At 28.0% G+C, this 21117-nt stretch overlaps 2 protein-coding genes across 5 annotated transcripts in view; one reads left to right on the forward strand and one right to left on the reverse strand.

Moving 5' to 3' along the window:
* The window catches only part of LOC119600355 (RING finger protein 17), a 183435-nt gene that overhangs the window by 85669 nt on the left and 76649 nt on the right, over positions 1–21117 (reverse strand). The window lies entirely within an intron of this gene.
* The window catches only part of LOC119600356 (histone-lysine N-methyltransferase, H3 lysine-79 specific), a 77585-nt gene continuing 72994 nt past the window's right edge, over positions 16527–21117 (forward strand). For all 3 annotated transcript variants that reach the window (XM_037950523.1, XM_037950524.1, XM_037950525.1), the window contains exon 1: positions 16527–16652. The gene's annotated coding sequence lies outside the window, so the exon portion shown is untranslated. The remainder of the gene's footprint in view (positions 16653–21117) is intronic.

Here is a 21117-nt window from a genome sequence, read left to right on the forward strand (position 1 = left end):
TCCATCTATCTATCTATCTATCTATCTATCTATCTATCTATCTATCTATCTATCTATCTATCTATCTATCTATCTATCTATCTATCTATCTATCTATCTATCTATCTATCTATTTATCTATCTATCTATCTATCTATCTATCTATCTATCTATCTATCTATCTATCTATCTATCTATCTATCTATCTATCTATCTATCTATCTAATCTATCTATCTTCTATCTATCTATCTATCTATCTATCTATCTATCATCTATTTATTCTATGTATCTATCTATCTATCTATTTTATCTATCTATCTATCTATCTATCTATCTATCTATCTAGCATCTATCTATCTATCTATCTATCTATCTATCCTATCTATCTATCTATCTATCTATCTATCATCTATCGATCTATCTATCTATCTATCTTATATCTATCTATCTATCTATCTATCTATCTATCTATCTATCTATCTTCTATCTATTTATCTTCTATCTATCTATCTATCTATCTCTATCTATCTATCTATCTATCTATCTTCTAATCCTAGCTTATCTATCCTATCTATCTATCTATCTCTATCTATACTATCTATCTATCTATCTATCTAATCTATCCTATCCTTTCTATCTATCTATCTATCTATCTATCTATCTATCTATCTATCTATCTATCTATCTATCTATCTATCTACCGATTGAAACATACTAACAAACACACATTGTTATTTATATATAAGAAAATAAAAAATATTAATAAATAAATTCTGAGCCTTTGATGTTACGTTTTCCTTTCTCACCTTTTAGTTGAACATTTTTCTCCATATATTTTTTTTCATTTTCCAATTATAAATACTTGGAACAATTTGTTTGTTTAGTCAACAGCATGTTATTGCTGTTGTTGACAACTATTAATATCGATAAAAATAAATCACAAATAAGTAAAACACCAACATTACTTTTTTTGTTTAACTTCTGAAAAGGTTAAAGCTAAAAATAAATAAATAAAATAAAAATAGGGAAACTTATTTAGAATTGCTGGAAAACTAAATAAATTTACATTTAACAAATATGTATTATTTTTTAGTGGTTTTTTGGTTGAATAATTTTTATATTAAAATAGAATAGAAAATTCGTATGTAAAATGTTTATTTGTAAATTTAAATAACATGCAAAGGATTGGTAATGTTAAAAGATTCGTTAACATGAATACATTTGATGGACACTCCTTTGAAATTTGAATACTAGGTAGTACAAGAACTTTAAGGTATGTAAATTGTACACTGAGAAAAATTAATTGAATTTTACTTAATGATAATTATTATGTTCATTCTTATTGGAAATCTGATACGTTTTAGTAAGTTTCAATTCTAGGTAGTACATGTACATGTAAAATGTACACTGAGAAAAATTATTTGACTTTTATTTAATGATTGTTTTTATGTTTATTATTATTGGAATCTGATAAGTTTCAGTTAGTTTCAATTCTGGATAAAGGTTTATAATTTTATCGTCATTACTTATACACCTTTGAAGATCACTTTCAATGTCAAATTCATGTCCTTAAAAGTCTGTATATATCTATAGACCATCTTGCAATAGAATATCGAATAGTCGAGTTTGTAAATAAAAAACGTAAAACGTCGATCATCCAAAATAAAAAAAAAAAAAATCGTATAAAGTCAAATTTAGTCAAACAATCGACTTTTTGTATAAAAACTCAAAAGTCAAAATAAATCAAACAATCGACTTTTTGTATAAAAACTCAAAAGGAATTATTTTGTTCTAAAAAGCCGATATCGATCTACTTGAAGGGCAACATCGAATAGTTGCTTTTGTATATTCTAGAAAAACGATAAAGACATACACTCGACATTTTGTAGAAAAGTCAACTTATTGGTTCTAAAAAGTCGATAGTTGTAATATAAAAACGCAAAAATTTGTAAATTAAAAGAAAAATTTACGAAAGCTGTGAAAAGTCAAACAGTTGACTTTTTTTTCGAAAAAAATTGAGTAGTGGAAATCAAAAGAAACAAAGAAAGTCGAACAAAGTTAAAAAATCTAGATTGTTGGTGATATTCCGATAAAAAAAAGAAGTTAAACAATCGACTTTTTATAGAAAAAAGTCGAGATAATTGCGACCTGTAGCGCGTCCACAAGGTTTGGACCCACAGAAGGGCAGACAAAGCTTAATCGACTCAGAAAATGATTCACTGATTCTTTTGTAAGTAGCTCATAATGCTCAAGATTAATTCGGGAAAGAACTTAGAGCGAAATTTCAATATTTCCGAAAAAAATAAACAAATTTTTAAATACCGAGTAATATGCCAATAGGAAAAACATTGATTATCGGATTTTGTAAAAAAGTCGTATATTTGATTTTTTTTTTTAATTTTCGGATTAAATCTCTGCTTTTTATATAAAACTTTAATATTTAAATTAGCATTTCTACCCACAACTTTTGTGCTGCACATTTTTATTACATTAACATACGCTAAGCGCCTCATAAACGGTTATGGTAGATCCATAAAAACGCTTAGTAATACATAAAAGTGAGTGGAAATAATTATAAATTCATTAACACCTTAAATATTTACATATGTAAAATTAAAAAGTAACAAATCAAAAAGTTCATTCGTTGAAAAAATATAAAAAAGAAAAGTTTATCCCACAAAGTAATAAATTTATACAAAAAAAAAAAAAAAATGCAACTTCTCTTTTCATTTTAGTTTTATGACATTGAAATCCAACAAAAAAAAAGTAATAAAGAAAGAAAGAAGAAAACTAAACAAGTTTGTCTATAAAAATTGTCAATGACTTTTCAAAACAAAATGACAAACATGTCAGTGCATTTGATAACAAATAAGCCGCTCATAAAATAAATGATATTTAAAGTAAACAAAAGAAGCAGCAAGAGATCTGAAGCTGGGCTGCAGTGGCAAGCAACATTAAGCTAAAAGTTAGCTTATGAATGCATCTTTTTGGTGATTTGCTAAAATAGTATTTGATTTGAATAACATGCAACTGATGATATGATGTTTGTGCATCTTTTTTATTATTTATTTATCTTTCATTTTAATAGCATTTTAATTTTTGAATGAAATTAAACATTAGTCCATAAATAATGTACGTTTTACAAAATAAACACGATGTGTTAACGAGAAAGATCATCAAGAGAGGGGGTCAGCAAATGTTTAAACTCGAAAAAACATATTATTGAATTATTTCCCAAAAGTGTAGAAAAACTTTTATTGCAAGTATTTTTGCAACATTTATAGTTGTTGAACAAGTGCTTTTTGGTAGCAGGCATTGAACGGAGCACCGTCACGCATTTAACCTCAACACTATCATCTACTTCATCATATAGATTAACGTGCAACATGTGCTGCAATTCAAAGTGGCAATAGTTTCAATATAAAACGTTTGCATTATCTTTAGTTTTGTAGGCAATGAATCGAATCTATAAAGTGCGTTGGAAAATTTTGAAAAAAATATATGTATACAAATTATTTGCTCCAGAAATGTTAGAAAATTGTATTAACTTTATTTTAGCATTAAATATAAACATGTAAGAGTTCTATCCGAATCTTATGAACCGTTTTATTTTTCCCAGTTCTACAGTATTGTAGAAAATTCAAAAAGTACCTTTTGAAGAAAAAGTAGTAAACAGTCCCCTTTTATAGGTTCTTATTTACTCCGGGGGCCCTACATGGTTTTATTTCATGTTTCTACGTTCAATCTTATTGGAAACTTGAAAAGCTCTTTTTTAGGTTCTCATTTACTTCGGGCTATAAAATTCAAAAAGTACCTTTGGAAGAACTATATAGTACCAAAAACATTTAACATATGAAACAGCATGTTGTTGTTGTTTATTGTTTTTATCGAAACATGCACAAAAATTCTAATTTTTAGTGAATTTCCAATATTCCAAATATCTCCAATATTCATGGACCGATTTTGCTGATTTTAAATAGCGATCTTCTCGATAGCATATCTGACCGAATTATTAAAGATTAGGTTCACGAAGGTTTCTCGGGTCTTCAGAAAATTGATTTTAACAAACATATAGACGAACAGACAGACAGATGGATATAGCTTAAGTTTAGTTTATAGTCTCGATCATAGTTTTCTGAAATCCTTTAAATACATATTCCAAAAATTTCAATATGTCCTAACAAACAATCTCACAAAATAAAAATCATCCCCTTACAGATGAACAAAGAAATAAATTATTTTTAAACAAACATAAAAACTTTGTTTATTATTTAAACACATTTTGGAACTACTAAGTAGTATGTTGTTTATACTACAACATATTTCCACATCTTCTGAGTAAACAAATGATACATCATCATGCAGCAGATGCAGGACATTCATTATGTATGAATTATACACAATATTATTAATTTAAAATATGTATAAATGAATACATATACATATATGAACATCACAAATTGCATTTCCAATTTTTTTTTTCTCCTTTATGTGTATAATTTTTTTTTACTCTTGGTATATTTTACTTTATCTTTAGAGTAAATTAATTAATTCACTGACATGTGTATCATTCCAAAATATTTAACCAAATTGCATTCATTGCCATATATCCCATTAAATGCAATGTTGCATACTCATACATGTGAAGAGAAAAACCAACATGCAACAATAATAATAAATATGTAGTATGCAACATGCTGAACATGGATTCATGGATTGTTGTATGTATATGAACTCGGATGTACATATAATAATAGTTATGTTTGATTTCCATGTTTCTTTTTTCGGTTTTTGCATGATGAATTGTTGAACTGATTTTAGCCACATTTTAATGTCGTATGGCAGGTGTCGTGTGTGAGTTTGTTACGCATTAGGTCATTTTATTGAAATAATAATTTCAGTAGAATGTGAGATAACATACAAACATACTGGAAGCGCTATTTAAGAAAGTTTACAGGAGTCAGTTGGGAACTCTAAATCTACATTTGTACATAGCCTGGCCTAGTCTAAAGTTTAGTCTAGTCTATAGTCTAGTCTATAGTCTAGTCTATAGTCTAGTCTATAGTCTAGTCTATAGTCTAGTCTATAGTCTAGTCTATAGTCTAGTCTATAGTCTAGTCTATAGTCTAGTCTAGTCTAGTCTAGTCTAGTCTAGTCTAGTCTATAGTCTAGTCTATAGTCTAGTCTATAGTCTAGTCTATAGTCTAGTCTATAGTCTAGTCTATAGTCTAGTCTATAGTCTAGTCTATAGTCTAGTCTATAGTCTAGTCTATAGTCTAGTCTATAGTCTAGTCTATAGTCTAGTCTATAGTCTAGTCTATAGTCTAGTCTATAGTCTAGTCTATAGTCTAGTCTATAGTCTAGTCTATAGTCTAGTCTATAGTCTAGTCTATAGTCTAGCTAGTCTATAGTCTAGTCTATAGTCTAGTCTATAGTCTAGTCTATAGTCTAGTCTATAGTCTAGTCTATAGTCTAGTCTATAGTCTAGTCTATAGTCTAGTCTATAGTCTAGTCTATAGTCTAGTCTATAGTCTAGTCTATAGTCTAGTCTATAGTCTAGTCTATAGTCTAGTCTATAGTCTAGTCTATAGTCTAGTCTATAGTCTAGTCTATAGTCTAGTCTATAGTCTAGTCTAGTCTAGTCTAGTCTAGTCTATAGTCTAGTCTATAGTCTAGTCTATAGTCTAGTCTATAGTCTAGTCTATAGTCTAGTCTATAGTCTAGTCTATAGTCTAGTCTATAGTCTAGTCTACAGTCTAGTCTATAGTCTAGTCTATAGTCTAGTCTATAGTCTAGTCTATAGTCTAGTCTATAGTCTAGTCTATAGTCTAGTCTATAGTCTAGTCTACAGTCTAGTCTATAGTCTAGTCTATAGTCTAGTCTATAGTCTAGTCTATAGTCTAGTCTATAGTCTAGTCTATAGTCTAGTCTATAGTCTAGTCTAAAGTCTAGTCTAAAGTCTAGTCTATAGTCTAGTCTATAGTCTAGTCTATAGTCTAGTCTATAGTCTAGTCTATAGTCTAGTCTATAGTCTAGTCTATAGTCTAGTCTATAGTCTAGTCTATAGTCTAGTCTATAGTCTAGTCTATAGTCTAGTCTATAGTCTAGTCTATAGTCTAGTCTATAGTCTAGTCTATAGTCTAGTCTATAGTCTAGTCTATAGTCCAGTCTATAGTCTAGTCTATAGTCTAATCTATAGTCTAGTCTATAGTCCAGTCTATAGTCTAGTCTATGGTCTAGTCTATAGTCTAGTCTATAGTCTAGTCTATAGTCTAGTCTATAGTCTAGTCTATAGTCTAGTCTATAGTCTAGTCTATAGTCTAGTCTATAGTCTAGTCTATAGTCTAGTCTATAGTCTAGTCTATAGTCTAGTCTATAGTCTAGTCTATAGTCTCGTCTATAGTCTAGTCTATAGTCTAGTCTATAGTCTAGTCTATAGTCTCGTCTATAGTCTAGTCTATAGTCTAGTCTATAGTCTAGTCTATAGTCTAGTCTATAGTCTAGTCTATAGTCTAGTCTATAGTCTAGTCTATAGTCTAGTCTATAGTCTAGCCTATAGTCTAGTCTATAGTCTAGTCTATAGTCTAGTCTATAGTCTAGTCTATAGTCTAGTCTATAGTCTAGTCTATAGTCTAGTCTATAGTCTAGTCTATAGTCTAGTCTATAGACTAGTTAGTCTAGTCTAGTATAGTCTATATTCTAGTCAATAGTCTAGTCCAGTCGATAGTCTAGTCTATAAAACATTACTCGAATTACCGATTATAATGCTTTTTGCTATAAAGATTAATCTTAATTTCGATAAATGTTGTGCCTTAATTCTAGCATATTTAATGTGTCAAATACGAGTGCTAAATTTGTTAAGCAAATCCCATAGAAATAATTTCTCTTCTGGAACAGCCGAACAGAGTGATGAATGAGGTATCGAATGAAAAAAGTAGAATTAAATTTTATTTATTTATAACTTGTGGTATTACACAATAAACGTGATCATGTTTTAATAATCAGAAATGTGAAAATCAATTAATTATTATTATATTGGAGGGATACACTATATATTAATTTAGATTTGAAATTTAATTTATGGGATTTTTAATGAGTTGATAGAAATTTATTATTAAAGAAGGTGAAGTTTGCTATAAAAGGAGAAAAAAAAAACAACAATGAAAGAGAAGAAAAAGGGAGGGGGAATATTAAGGGAGATCCTAGTACAAGGTTATAAGGGGACTAATACTTTTTAAAATTTGTAAAGGAGTTATGAGTAAATTTAACAAAATCTTAATAATTTTAAAATTGGTTTTTAATTTAACTATCAAACATTTTTGAAGTCTAGTTTTAGATTCCGAACTCAATTATTGACCATCTGTTTTAATAATTGAGAAAATGTTTGTATTTAACAACTAATTGCTGTAAATAACTAAACAATTGAAATTTTGCTTACTTTCCATATATACCCAGCAAAAACTCGGTAATGGTTTGTAAGTTCTTATACAATTACTTACTTTTCAATGACTACTACATACTGTCTGCATTACTTTTAAGTGTTCTATTTATGACTTACAGCACTAACGAACAAGAGGCCCAGGTTCGTATTTTGTGTGAGTAATTTTTTGTGAGCAATATAAAACAAAATTTTTACAACCTATTTATAAGTACTTATTTTTGTAATTATTTGTAAGCGAGCGTGATAACTTAATCATGTTTTAAATTCTAATGAATGAGTAGTGAAGAGAGGCTTTTTGAACTTTTAAACTCGTTACTTCTTAATTTAAGTTTTTGCTGGGTATTTAGATACATATATTTTTAAGCAGTAGATGTATGTTGCACAAAATGTTACAACTTCTATAAAAATAGCAACATTTTGTTGTATATAATTTTTACTATCAATGAAACAGAGTCTTAAAAGAGTGTGACAAACGAAGTAAAAACATAAAAGAAATCCAAAACATTGTTTTTTCCCAGTAAAATATTTTCAAAATTTGGTGATGAGTATTGTAGGTAATGTAGTTATTTCACACATTACTTGGTAATGAGTGGTCTTTATTAATAAAAAATAGGATTTGTAGCCAGATGTATAGAGCGTATGTCTAATAAGGAATTAGTTAATGGTTTTAAACCTAGTCGATATTAGAAGATTCTTGTAGAAATATTGATTTGTATTTTTGTGTTAAAACTGTTCTAAATAGCACGATAACTTGTTAATGGAGCATAACTGTAAAGCCGGTTTTAAATCCGGAAAAGTCGGATAAGCGCATTTGTAACTAGTTATTTTTTGGTCATCGTTAAACAAAAATAAGTCGTTATTCACCCAAAAAGAAAGTACTCACACTTTGCTCCAATATTACTTGCCTACTTACCGGGTAAGTAAAGATTTTGCTGGGTTGTTGTTGCTTTTTTGTCAAAGCTTGCAATAAATTGTATTTTTTGATGAAATTTTCAGATGTTGTTTCGGATTTTTGCTCATATCTCCGTTATTTATGGACCGATTTTGCTGATTTTAAATAGGAAACTTCTCGAAAGCATGTCAGCTGGAATTATTGAATATTTAGATGGCAAAGATATCTGAGGTCTTCAGAAAATTGATTTCCACAGACAGACGGAGGGACAGACGGACGGACATAGCTTTAAACGACTCAGCTATCTATAAGGATCCACAAAAATTATATTGTAGAATGACAAATTTATATAAAAATGAATGTGTGTTTATTTGTTTGTGGGTTTGTTTGTTAGTTTGAAGTCCATAGACGGCTAAACTATAGGATACTTTTTATTTTAAAATTTCAAGTAGGCGAAGTGCCACGCCTACTTATTAAATAACTATTAAAAGTCATATATCATGGAAACTGATACAATTAGAGTCCTCAAATTTTGCACGGTCAACTTTAACATCCATAAGAATATTTTTGGACAAAATGGGCGGAACGACTATAGTGGGCGTGGCACCTTACATATTAAGTAAATATTATCTCTGTATATCTCGGAAAATGTAACAGTTAGAGCCCTCAAATTTGGGCGGAGCCACATAAGTCTCAATATGATTAGATAGGATAAAAAATGGACGGACTAGTAGCAGGGGGCGTGGCACCTCCCATATATTAATTAAATACACAAATTCGTTTATCTTGGAAACTATTAGAGTTAAAAGCTTCAAATTATGCATGAAGAACTTTAGCATCCATGTTAATATTTTGGGTAATAAATTGGCGGACTACCAATGGGGGGAGCGGCACTTCTCATATGAATTAAATACAACAAAATATTTTATCTAAGAAACTAATAGAACTAGATTCCTAAAATTTTACAAAAAGGACTTTCATATTCATCTGAACATTTTGGGAAAAAAAAGCGGACTTTCATTAGGGGGTGGCTTGGAACCCCCATATGAATTATATAGAAAAATTTGTATACCTGAGAAGCTAGAATCTTCATGTGTAAGTGGGTTTTTAGGGTAGCAAAGCACACTGGGTATATCTAGTTATCTCTAAACAGAAATTTTATTAAAAATTATCTTTAAACAAAAATTGCACAAGAAAATTCAGTAAAAACAAAAACATTCAATTTATTTAAAATCAATTCCTTTAAATCTCTGCAACTTGCACATAATGATTATTATTTAACAATTATATACCAAAAAACAAAAATTTAATTTTTATTTAGCTTCCAGTGGATTACTGAAAGTGTTCAATGGCTGCTACATACATTATAATCAATAAACATTTTTTTTTTTTTTTTGATTCGCAACCAACAGAGTACAAGTTTTTTTTTTTAAAAAAGCGTTAATTGTTGCAAAAATTAAGGAGAAGTAGAAGAAAAAAAAATAATAAACACTAAATGCAATTGTTTCGTTTTGTTAAAAAACGTTAAACAAAATATGAGCAAACATATTGGACGGTTTGTTACTTCTTTCAAGAAAAAACTAAAATATAAACCAAAAATGTGAAAGGAATACTAGGCTAGTATGGGGTAAATTTGCACAAAAAAAATTAAACCAACTAAAATGTTTATAGTAGTTTTTAAACAATATAAACAAATAAAAGAAACATGAACTAAAAAAATTTACAACGTGTAAATTTATTAACATTTGACTTACAAGTTTGTTTTAACATAAAAAAGTTTAACATGTTAAATTGGGTTAACAAAACTGACTTAAGTGTAGACCTTAAAAGACAAGAAAATCAGGAATTTTTGAAGGCTGTTTTAATAATGCTGATATTTAAAATTTAATAATAATTAAAAATTAATAAACAAGTTATTAAATACTTAAAGGATTGATTGTGAAGGTTACAAAAATGTCATAATTTCGACAAAAAATTTTCAAAAAAGGTTAAAAATAAACACCAACGTTTAGGGTTCTATAAATCGACTTTCGAATAATCGAACAATCTACTTTTTGTCGAAAAAAGTCGAAAAGTCGAAGTCGACTATTTTGTTCCAAAAAAGTCGATAACTCGACTATCGTTTGTGAAAAAAGTCGAAAAGTCGACTTTGTTAATAAAAGTCGAAAAAAGTCTGAAAATCGAATAAAGTCGAAGAAAGTCGAAAAAAGTCGAAAAGTCGAAAACTCGAAAATTGTAGAAAAAAGTCAAATGTAGACCAAAATTTTAAAAAAGTGGAAAAAATGTCAAAAACTCTAAAATAGTCGGAAAAACTCGAAAAAAATCAAAAATAGTCGAAAAAAATCGAAAAGTCGGAAAAAGTCAAAAAGTCGAAAAAAATCGAAAAGTCGACTATTTATAAAATACTTATAGTCGAAAAGTCTAGAAGTCGACTTTTAATTAAATGAAAAAAGTCGAAAAATCGACTTTTCATAAAATGCAAAAAGTCGAAAAGTCGATTTTTAACTAAATGAAAAAAGTCGAAAAGTCGACTTTTCGTTTCAACTATAAAACCATACCAACGTTAATAAACAAATTGTAAACAATTTGCAATTACAAATTTTTTATAATTTTAAAATAATTTTCAAACTTTTATTTCACGACTTGCAAATATACAAAATAAAAAAATCCATTATTTATAAATAATTTTTATCATAATCGATCATCTATCTCACCTCTCAAAGTGGTTTTATTTATCTTAAAACATTTATCATCACAGAAAAAAACTCTTCATTAATTTTAAATCAAGAAAAAGGTTAATTATAATCATTAAAGCCATATGTAGCAAAAACACAAACATTATAATCAATTGTTCATTTATTTAATTAGCATAAAACATCTATTTATTAGTTGATTTCTTTTCCTTTAAATTTATTACTTTTTAATTATCTAATCATACTCTTAACTGAAAGCAGAGGCAAAAACGATAACAATCATATTTTTTTTTTCTACGCCCAAAACCTCAACATGAGACTCATTAAAGAAATTGTTTTCCAACTTTGATTATTTCACTTTTTTTTATTAAAATTTTTGTTTTCATCAAAAGAAGAAAACACCAAGCAACTAAGCTAACCACTTATAAAATATTTATTTTTTACCTTTTACAATACAAGTCAAGCCACCTGTAAACTATCTGTAATGTTCAATGTAAAACGTGTGAATAAACTTGTTTCAGTTTTTAATCATTTAAGCCTTCATTTCTATTTAAACGTCTAACTTTTGGGTGGGTATGTTTGAGATATAAGGGGCGTTTTGGTTAATGTTTTTGTTTTATGTTGTACTTTTAGCATGATAAACAAACTACGCAAACGAGCGAAAAACAAATTCTCCGTTTATAACCAACTTTTGATAAAATATCAATTTATAAAAGTTTTCGTTATAGAAAATTTTCCTTTTGCAAAAAATTTTCGGTCAATAGAAAATGTTCGATAAATTTTCACTTTTCATAGAAAATATTCGATTAATATTCACTTTTAACAGAAAATTTTCGATAAATATTCTCTTTTCATAGAAAATTTTCGATTAACTTTCTCTTTCCATAGATAATTTTCCATAAATTTTCTTTTTTCATAGAAAATTTTCAATAGATTTTCTCGTTTCATTAGAAAATTTTCACTTTTGATAAAAAATTTTCGATTAACTTTCACTTTTGACAGAAAATTTTCGATAAATATTCTCTTTTCATAGAAAATTTTCGATTAATATTCTCGTTTCATAGAAAATTTTCACTTTTCATAGAAAATTTTCAATTAATTTTCTGTTTCCATATAAAATTTTCGATTAATATTCACTTTTCACAGAAAATTTTCGATAAATATTTTCTTTTCATATAAAACTTTTCGAATAATATTCTATTTTCATAGAAAATTTTCCATAAATTTTCACTTTTCATAGAAAATTTTCACTTTTAATAGAAAATATTCGATAAATTTTCTCTGTTCATTAAAAATTTCCGATAAATATTCTTTTAATAGAAAATTTTCGATAAATTTTCTCTTTTCATAGAAAATGTTCGATAAATTTTCTTTTCATAGAAAAATTTCGATAAATTTCCTGTTTTCAAAGAAAATGCTCGATAAATTTTCTTTTCAATGTTTTTTCAAAACATTTTCGATAATTTTCACTTCTCACAGGAAATTTTCAATAATTATTCTCTTTTCAAAGGAAATTTTCGATAACTTTTTTTCTTTTCATATGAAATTTTCCATAAATTTTAAATTTTAAAAGAAAATATTCGATAAATTTTCTCTTTTTATAGAAAATGTACGAAAAATTTCTTTTCACAGAAAATTTTCAATAAATTTTCTCTTTCATAAAAAAAGTTCCATAAATTTTCTTTTCATATAAAATTTTTGATTAATCTTTTCACAGAAAATTTTCGTAAATATTAAACTTTCAAAGGAAATGTTCGATAAATTTTCTCTTTTAATAGAAAATTTTCGATAAATTTCCCTTTTTTTAATATTTCTATTAATAAATTTTCTTTTCATATAAAATTTCCGATTAATCTTTTCACAGAAATTTTTCGTAAATATTAAACTTTCAAAGAAAATGTTCGATAAATTTTCTCTTTTAATAGAAAATTTTCGATAAATTTTCCTTTTTTTTAAATATTTCTATTTTCTGTACTTTCAGTACAATTTTTCAATAAATTTTGTCTTTCAATAAAAAGTTTCGAAAATATTTTCAATAAATTTTCATTTTTAAAAAATTTTCGATAAATATTCGATAAATTTTATCTTTTAATAGAAAATTGTCGATAAATTTTCTTTTTATAGAAAATTTTCGAAAAATTATCCTTTTTTTTAGAAAATTATTTCTATTTTCTGTACTTTCAGTACAATTTTTCTATAAATTTTGTCTTTTAATAAAAAGTTCCAAAAATGTTTTCGATTAATTTTAAATTAAAAAAATGTTTTTGATAACTTCCTTTTTTAGAAACTTTTCAATTAACTTCCTATTTGCAGAAAACTTGTGTAAAATTTCCTATTTATAGAAATCTTTCGATAGATGTTCTCTACTTTCAGTAAAATTGTTCAATATATTTTCTCTGTTAAGTTTCGATAACTTACATCTTTTTAATGAAAAATTTCCCATACATTTCCATAAAAAAAATATTCGAAAATTTTAAATTTTAAAGAAAATATTCCATAATTTTGCTGTTTTTAGAAAATTTTCAAAAAATTTCCTATTTAAAAATTTGTGATAAATTTCCTATTTAAAGAAAACTTTCGATAAATTTTGTCTACTTTTAATACATTTTGCCTTTTAATAAAAACTTTACATACATTTTCTCTTTTTAATTAAAATTTATCATATTTTTTTTTTATAAATTTTCTTTTTTTTAAATTTCCTCTCTTTCGAAAACTTTAGATTAATTTCCTATTTGAAGAAAACTTTTAATGAAATATTTCGATAAATTTCATCTTTTTGTTGAAAATTTCACATAAATTTTCTTTTTATACAAATTTTTTGATAAATTTTCTTTTTAAAGAAAATTTTAGAAAATTTTTAATAAATTTCCCATTTAGAGAAAACTTGTAATAGATTTACTATTTAGCGAAATCTTTCGATAAGTTTTCTCTACTTTCAATAAATTTTTTTTGTCTTCTAATAAAAAGTTTCGATAAATATGTTGCTGAATTTTCACTTTAAAGAGTATGGCCGAGAAGCCACGTCCATATTATGAAAATAATTAATTACTCTATTTGAGATAATATAACAGTTAGAGTCCTCAAATTTTGTAGGAGCCATTTTAGTGTCAATATGATTATTAGGTACACAAAGTAGGCGGACTATCATTAGGGGGCGTGGCACATCCCATATGAATTAAATACAAAAATTCGTTTATCTTGGAAACTATTACAGTTATAATCCTAAAATTTTGGGCGAAGAACTTTAATATTCATCTCAACATTTTGGGAGGAAAAAGAGCGGACTTTCATCTGGGGTGGCTCGGAGTCCCCATATGAATTAAGTAGAAAAATTCGTATATCTGTTCATGTAAACTTTTATAGAATAACGGGAGGACTTTCAATGGGGGGCTTGGCACCGCCCATATGAATTAAAAACAAAATTTCGTATATCTGGGAAACTATTAGATAAATTTTGTCTTTTTAATAAAAATTTTTAACAAATATTTTCTTTAAAGAAAATTTCATGTCTGGGGAAACTGAAAGAACTCTAATTGAATTGAAAGTATAATGTTCGATTGTTTTATTAAATTTTTTTAATTATCTTAATTCTAAGCTTCCATTTGTAAAAAAACAATATACATGTATTAAAACAAGTAAGAAAGTGTAGTCGGGCGTGGCCGACCATATGATACCCTACACCAGTTATGAATATTAAATGTGATTTCTTTTTCATAATAAAGCATTTAAGCAATTTATGGATGAAAAACTAATTTTCTGAAAGAGGCTTTATATGGGGGCTAGGGGCAAATATGGACCAAGCCCGATAAAATTTTGTGAATATATTTATATTTACATAATATTTTATTGTGCTGAATTTCATCGCGATATTTGTGTTTATAAGTTAATTTGGGACATTCAAGTAATTTTCTGAAGGGGACTTTGTATGGGAGCTAGGGTCAAATGGGGCCCGATCTTTATGAAATTTAGCAGGGTCATCAAGACTTCTATAAAACTTAGTTGTGCCGTATTTTATCGATATATCTGTATATTTAACATAATTATGAGCTCAGAACCGGGGGGTTCTGTTCTATGGGGGCTAGGTGAAATAATGGACCGATTTTAACCATTTTCAATAGGCTTCGTCCTTGGATAAAATAAAACGTGTGTGCCAAATTTCATCCAATTATCTTGAAAATTGCGACCTGTACCTTGCGCACAAGGTTTACATGGACAGCCAGCCAGACGGACGGACGGACGGACATAGCTTAATCGACTCAGAAAACGATTCTAAGTCGATTGGTATACTTTAAGGTGGGTCTAGGACGAATATTTTGTATGTTACAAACATCAGCACAAATCCAATATACCCTCCCCACTAAAGTGGTGTAGGGTATAAAAAATCTACAATTGTCACCTTAAGAATGGGGGGCGTTTGTAAAACGACGATGTTTGGTTTTAATTTGACAATGTTAAGCTTAAACTTCTAACTTGATTGTTTTATATGTATGTATGTAAGTTTTTCTTTAATAAAGTAAATCTATTAAAATTAATTATATGAAAAACCGTGTCTATAACAAGGTTAGTAGAAGAAAAAACACAAATAAAAACAACAAAGTAGCAATCAATAATTAAACATAACAATGAAACTAATGTTCTTGGATTAAAATCACTTTTAACTTCAATTTAATGGCAAAATCATCATTAGTAATGTAATAATTAAGTTTTGTATATTTCATTTATTGTTTGTTAACAATAACAAAATGTCAACAGAAACATTTGCCAAATTAGTACCTGTAAAGAGAACCGATAGATAGATTTATAACAAAAAAAAAAATAAACTACCAAACATGAGCATAATAATGATGATAATGACAACAACACATCATTTCAGTTAAAACAAATACAAGCGTAAAAGTAATAATGAACTACTGACAGATAGTTGTCAGTTAATGTCTTCATTAAAAAACTACAATATGGAGAAGACTAACAAATTGTATTGCCAAAATAAAAAGCAAATAATAAAGATGAAAAAACAAAGTCTAGAAACTAGCAAAAAAAAAAAAAAAACATTAATACAATTTTGACATGACCTAAGACAATACAAAAACATTTGTAAACAATAGTTTTTGCTGTTTTGCTCTAACTTACCTTATCCTCTCCACAAAATTGCTCATATAAAACGTAAACAAAAACTTTAACACGTGTTGTAAAATAAATGTAAACAGAGCATTAAGCCGGCTTTTTTTATAAGAAAAGAGAGTATTAAAGTGATCACTTGGTAACTTAAAGCCGATAAGGCAGTTCATACTTCAGAGATCTTTGAATTTTTGAACCAGTTTCATTTAAAAGTTTCTCTTTTCTTACCACAAACTGTTTTTTTTTATTATTAAACAAAAGATTTACTTTTTGTTTAACAATCACTTTTGTTTATTGCCAACTCCAACATTGCAGTCAGGTTTAAGCCAAGATTTCTTTATATGTATTTTGTCTAGAGTCTTGAGCGCATTAAAATTTATCAAACACTTTTGTTTGAACGTCAGTCTTTGGCCGTACGTTGAGTTGTTTAAATCGTTAAATTAAAGTTTCAAGCGCGTATATATCGATTTTAGAAATTCTATACAAATGAGTGATTTTCAATAATGTTTTCCATAAAATAGTGAAATTGTTAGTGTGGTGAATTTAGAAAATATAAAAGAAATATATTGTTGTTATAACAATGAGAAAAATTAATTAAAGAAATATTTATTAAATGGAATAAAAAAAAAAATTAACAAAATAATGCTTTTAATGGTGAATTTAAACAATGATTTATTGAAAATATTTTCGAAAAAATTATCGACAAAAATAAATTAAAAGAAAGAACAAAACAATATAAAATTCTCCACTTATAACATTTTTCCGCAAAATGATATTTTTATAGACCAGTTATAAAAAAAAATTAAATAAATATTTTATTTTTTCAAAAGAAAAATTTTTTGTAAAATTTTAAGAATTTTTTATCAAAATTTCTATTTATAGTTATAGATCGATAAATTTTTTATTTGTTGATAAATTTCCAAAAATTGTTGGTAAATTTATATTTTTAGAAATTTTTGGAACTGTTTTGCTACTTAAACAAAATGATCGAGAATAATATTAATATCATTTCAAAAGAAATCTATTGATAGAATCATTATACAGTCAAACCCGTTCATAACGAACTCTTGGGGACCAGTCAAATTTGTTCTATATAAGCGAAGTTCGTAATAAGATGGGTTCAGTTTTCGTATATCAGACTATAGACTAGACTATAGACTAGACAATAGACTAGACTATAGACTAGACTATAGACTAGACTATAGACTAGACTATAGACTAGACTATAGACTAGACTATAGACTAGACTATAGACTAGACTATAGACTAGACTATAGTTTAGACTATTGACTAGACGTTAGACTAGAGTATAGACTGGAGTATAGACTAGACTATAAACTATACTATAGACTAGACTATAGACTAGACTATAGACTAGAGTATAGACTAGAGTATAGACTAGACTATAGACTAGAGTATAGACTAGACTATAGACTAGAGTATAGACTAGACTATAGACTAGAGTATAGACTAGACTATAGACTAGACTATAGACTAGACTATAGACTAGACTATAGACTAGACTATAGACTAGACTATAGACTAGACTATAGACTAGACTATAGACTAGACTATAGACTAGACTATAGACTAGACTATAGACTAGACTATAGACTAGACTATAGACTAGACTATAGACTAGACTATAGACTAGACTATAGACTAGACTATAGACTAGACTATAGACTAGACTATAGACTAGACTATAGACTAGACTATAGACTAGACTATAGACTAGACTATAGACTAGACTATAGACTAGACTATAGACTAGACTATAGACTAGACTATAGACTAGACTATAGACTAGACTATAGACTAGACTATAGACTAGACTATAGACTAGACTATAGACTAGACTATAGACTAGACTATAGACTAGACTACAGACTAGACTACAGACTAGACTACAGACTAGACTATAGACTAGACTATAGACTAGACTATAGACTAGACTATAGACGAGATAGACTAATGACTAGACTAGACTATAGACTAGACTAGACTATAGACTAGACTAGACTAGACTATAGACTAGACTAGACTATAGACTAGACTATGAACTAGACTACTGACTAGACTATGGACTAGACTATAGACTAATCTATAAACTAGACTATAGACTAATCTATAAACTAGACTATAGACTAATCTATAAACTAGACTATAGACTAGATTATAGAATAAACTATAGACTAGAGTATAGAGAGTATAGACTAGACTATAGACTAGAGTATAGACTAGACTATAGACTAGAGTATAGACTAGACTATAGACTAGAGTATAGACTAGACTAGACTAGACTATAGACTAGACTATAGACTAGACTATAGACTAGACTATAGACTAGACTATAGACTAGACTATAGACTAGACTATAGACTAGACTATAGACTAGACTATAGACTAGACTATAGACTAGACTATAGACTAGACTATAGACTAGACTATAGACTAGACTATAGACTAGACTATAGACTAGACTATAGACTAGACTATAGACTAGACTATAGACTAGACTATAGACTAGACTAGAGACTAGACTATAGACTAGACTATAGACTAGACTATAGACTAGACTATAGACTAGACTATAGACTAGACTATAGACTAGACTATAGACTAGACTAATAGACTAGACTATAGACCTAGACTATAGAACCTAGACTATAGACTAGACTATAGAACTTAGACTATAGACTAGACTATAGACTAAGACTATAGACTAGACTATAGACTAGACTAATAGACTAGACTATAGACTAGACTATAGACTAGACTATAGCCACTAAGAACTATAGAACTAGACTATAGACGAGACTATAGACTAGACTATAGACTAGACGATAGACTAGACTATAGACTAGACTATAGACTAGACTATAGACTAGACTATAGGACCTATACTACAGACTAGACTACAGACTAGACTAGCAGACTAGACTATAGACTAGACTATAGACTAGACATAGACACTAGACTATAGACGAGATAGACTAATGACTAGAACTAGACTATAGACTAGACTAGACTATAGACTAGACTAGACTAGACTATAGACTAGACTAGACTATAGACTAGACTATGAACTAGACTACTGACTAGACTATGGACTAGACTATAGACTAATCTATAAACTAGACTATAGACTAATCTATAAACTAGACTATAGACTAATCTATAAACTAGACTATAGACTAGATTATAGAATAAACTATAGACTAGACCAGCGGTTCCCACCATTTTTTACTTCGCGGACCCCTTGAGGAATTTATTTAATTTCACGGACCCCCATACATATTTTGATATATTATTGTTATAAATAACACTGTGCTACAAAAGTGAAGAAAAATAAAATGCAGGCGTTCTCATATACCAATTCTATTTCGTTATAGTCCATAGAGTACGAATATATTTTTAGTTTTCCCCTATCACTTCGTTAACTTACTTTTTAAGAGCAAAAGATGCGAAAAAGAGCCATTTTTGAAGTTTTAAATTTGAAAAATCATAAGTTTAGTAGTTTTCATCCGATTTTCAAATCCGATACAATGATACAAGTGTCTTTTAATCCAAAAAAAGAAATCCAAAATTTATGGTCAAATGTCTGAGTTACGGTCGTTTAAGTAAAAAAACTCACACTTTTTTAAAAAATTTTCATTTTCATCATGCTCTACTTTGACCATGAGGCAGTGAGTTCATCTTTTATTACTTTCCTGAAGAATCACATAAAGGAAGGTTTCTAAAACTTGTTATTTCATAAAAATCTATGAAAAACTGGATGATTTATGCCAATTTTTCTAATAGCATGTTTCTCGAATTTTTGGTTTTCTCCATACAAATTAATTTTTGTATAAAAATGTTTATAAACATTTTTTAAACTTGTTACAAAGAAAACCAGAAACATGAACGTTTTTGTATGGAAGAAATATGCTATATTTTTATAAAACTTAGCACAACTCATAACCTTTTTCATCGATTATCATAAATTGACCATTATTGGAAACCCAACTTAATGTGCCTTTTTTCAAATGTAATAAAAGCTAAAGTTACTGCTTCATGGCCAACGTAGAGCAGTATGAAAATTAAAAATTGTAAAAAAAGTGTTAGTTTTTTTACTTAAATGGCCATAACCAAGACATTAATCATAAATTTTGGAAATATTTTTTTTAAAGTTAAAACTTCAAAAATAGCTCTTTTTCACAACTTTTGCTCTTAAAAAGGAACTAAACGAAGTGATCGGGAAAAATTAAAAATAAATTCCTACTCTATGGACTATAACGAAATGGAATTGGTATATGAGAACCCCTGCATTTTTTTGCTGTATCACTGTGTAATTGTTCGTCCGAAAATTGTCTTAGTCCTGGTCCATAAACCCTATAAAATATTCCCGTACATTGAGAACATTTAGTATTTCGGAGATGTTTTCAATTTCATGGTTTTAAATATAGAATGACTTCTAACATGATGTTTAATTTTATGATCGTGAGAGCTTTCATGTTCATTTCTCGTCAAGGTAGAGAAAAGGTTTCTTTAACAAGTATTGTCGACATGTGCTTAAAGAGTCATGTTTCTAAATTTTTTTGCGATTGCATAGGAGTGAGCTGAGTATGTAAGCTAAGTTTTCGGGAAAATATGTGAAAGTTAGACTTCTTCGATGTTGTTGCGGAATGCGTTACCCACATAAAATATGACCTGAACTCTTTGCAAATGTACTGTGAATTTGGATCTTAAATTTGAATTTTAAAATACCTAAGAATTATTTTACTGCGTGGTTTTGACTATTTACGCAAAACGCTATGAATTTTCTGATGTTGATTTAATAATATTGGACAACAAAATGAAGTTAAAATCTGTGTATCACGTTGGAATGGAATATTTATATTTAAAATTAACTAGATTAACACTTTTGCTTGCAATTTAAAAAAATATTATGAAATGTGACCTAACTTCATATTCCGGGATACCAGTATCAGTATTTAATTCTAAGGCAAAT

This window comes from Lucilia sericata, unplaced genomic scaffold (assembly GCF_015586225.1).
Source record: "Lucilia sericata isolate MDLA Ls3-8-SP2 unplaced genomic scaffold, ASM1558622v1 Contig000111F_arrow, whole genome shotgun sequence".
Taxonomy (NCBI): Eukaryota; Metazoa; Arthropoda; class Insecta; order Diptera; family Calliphoridae; genus Lucilia; species Lucilia sericata.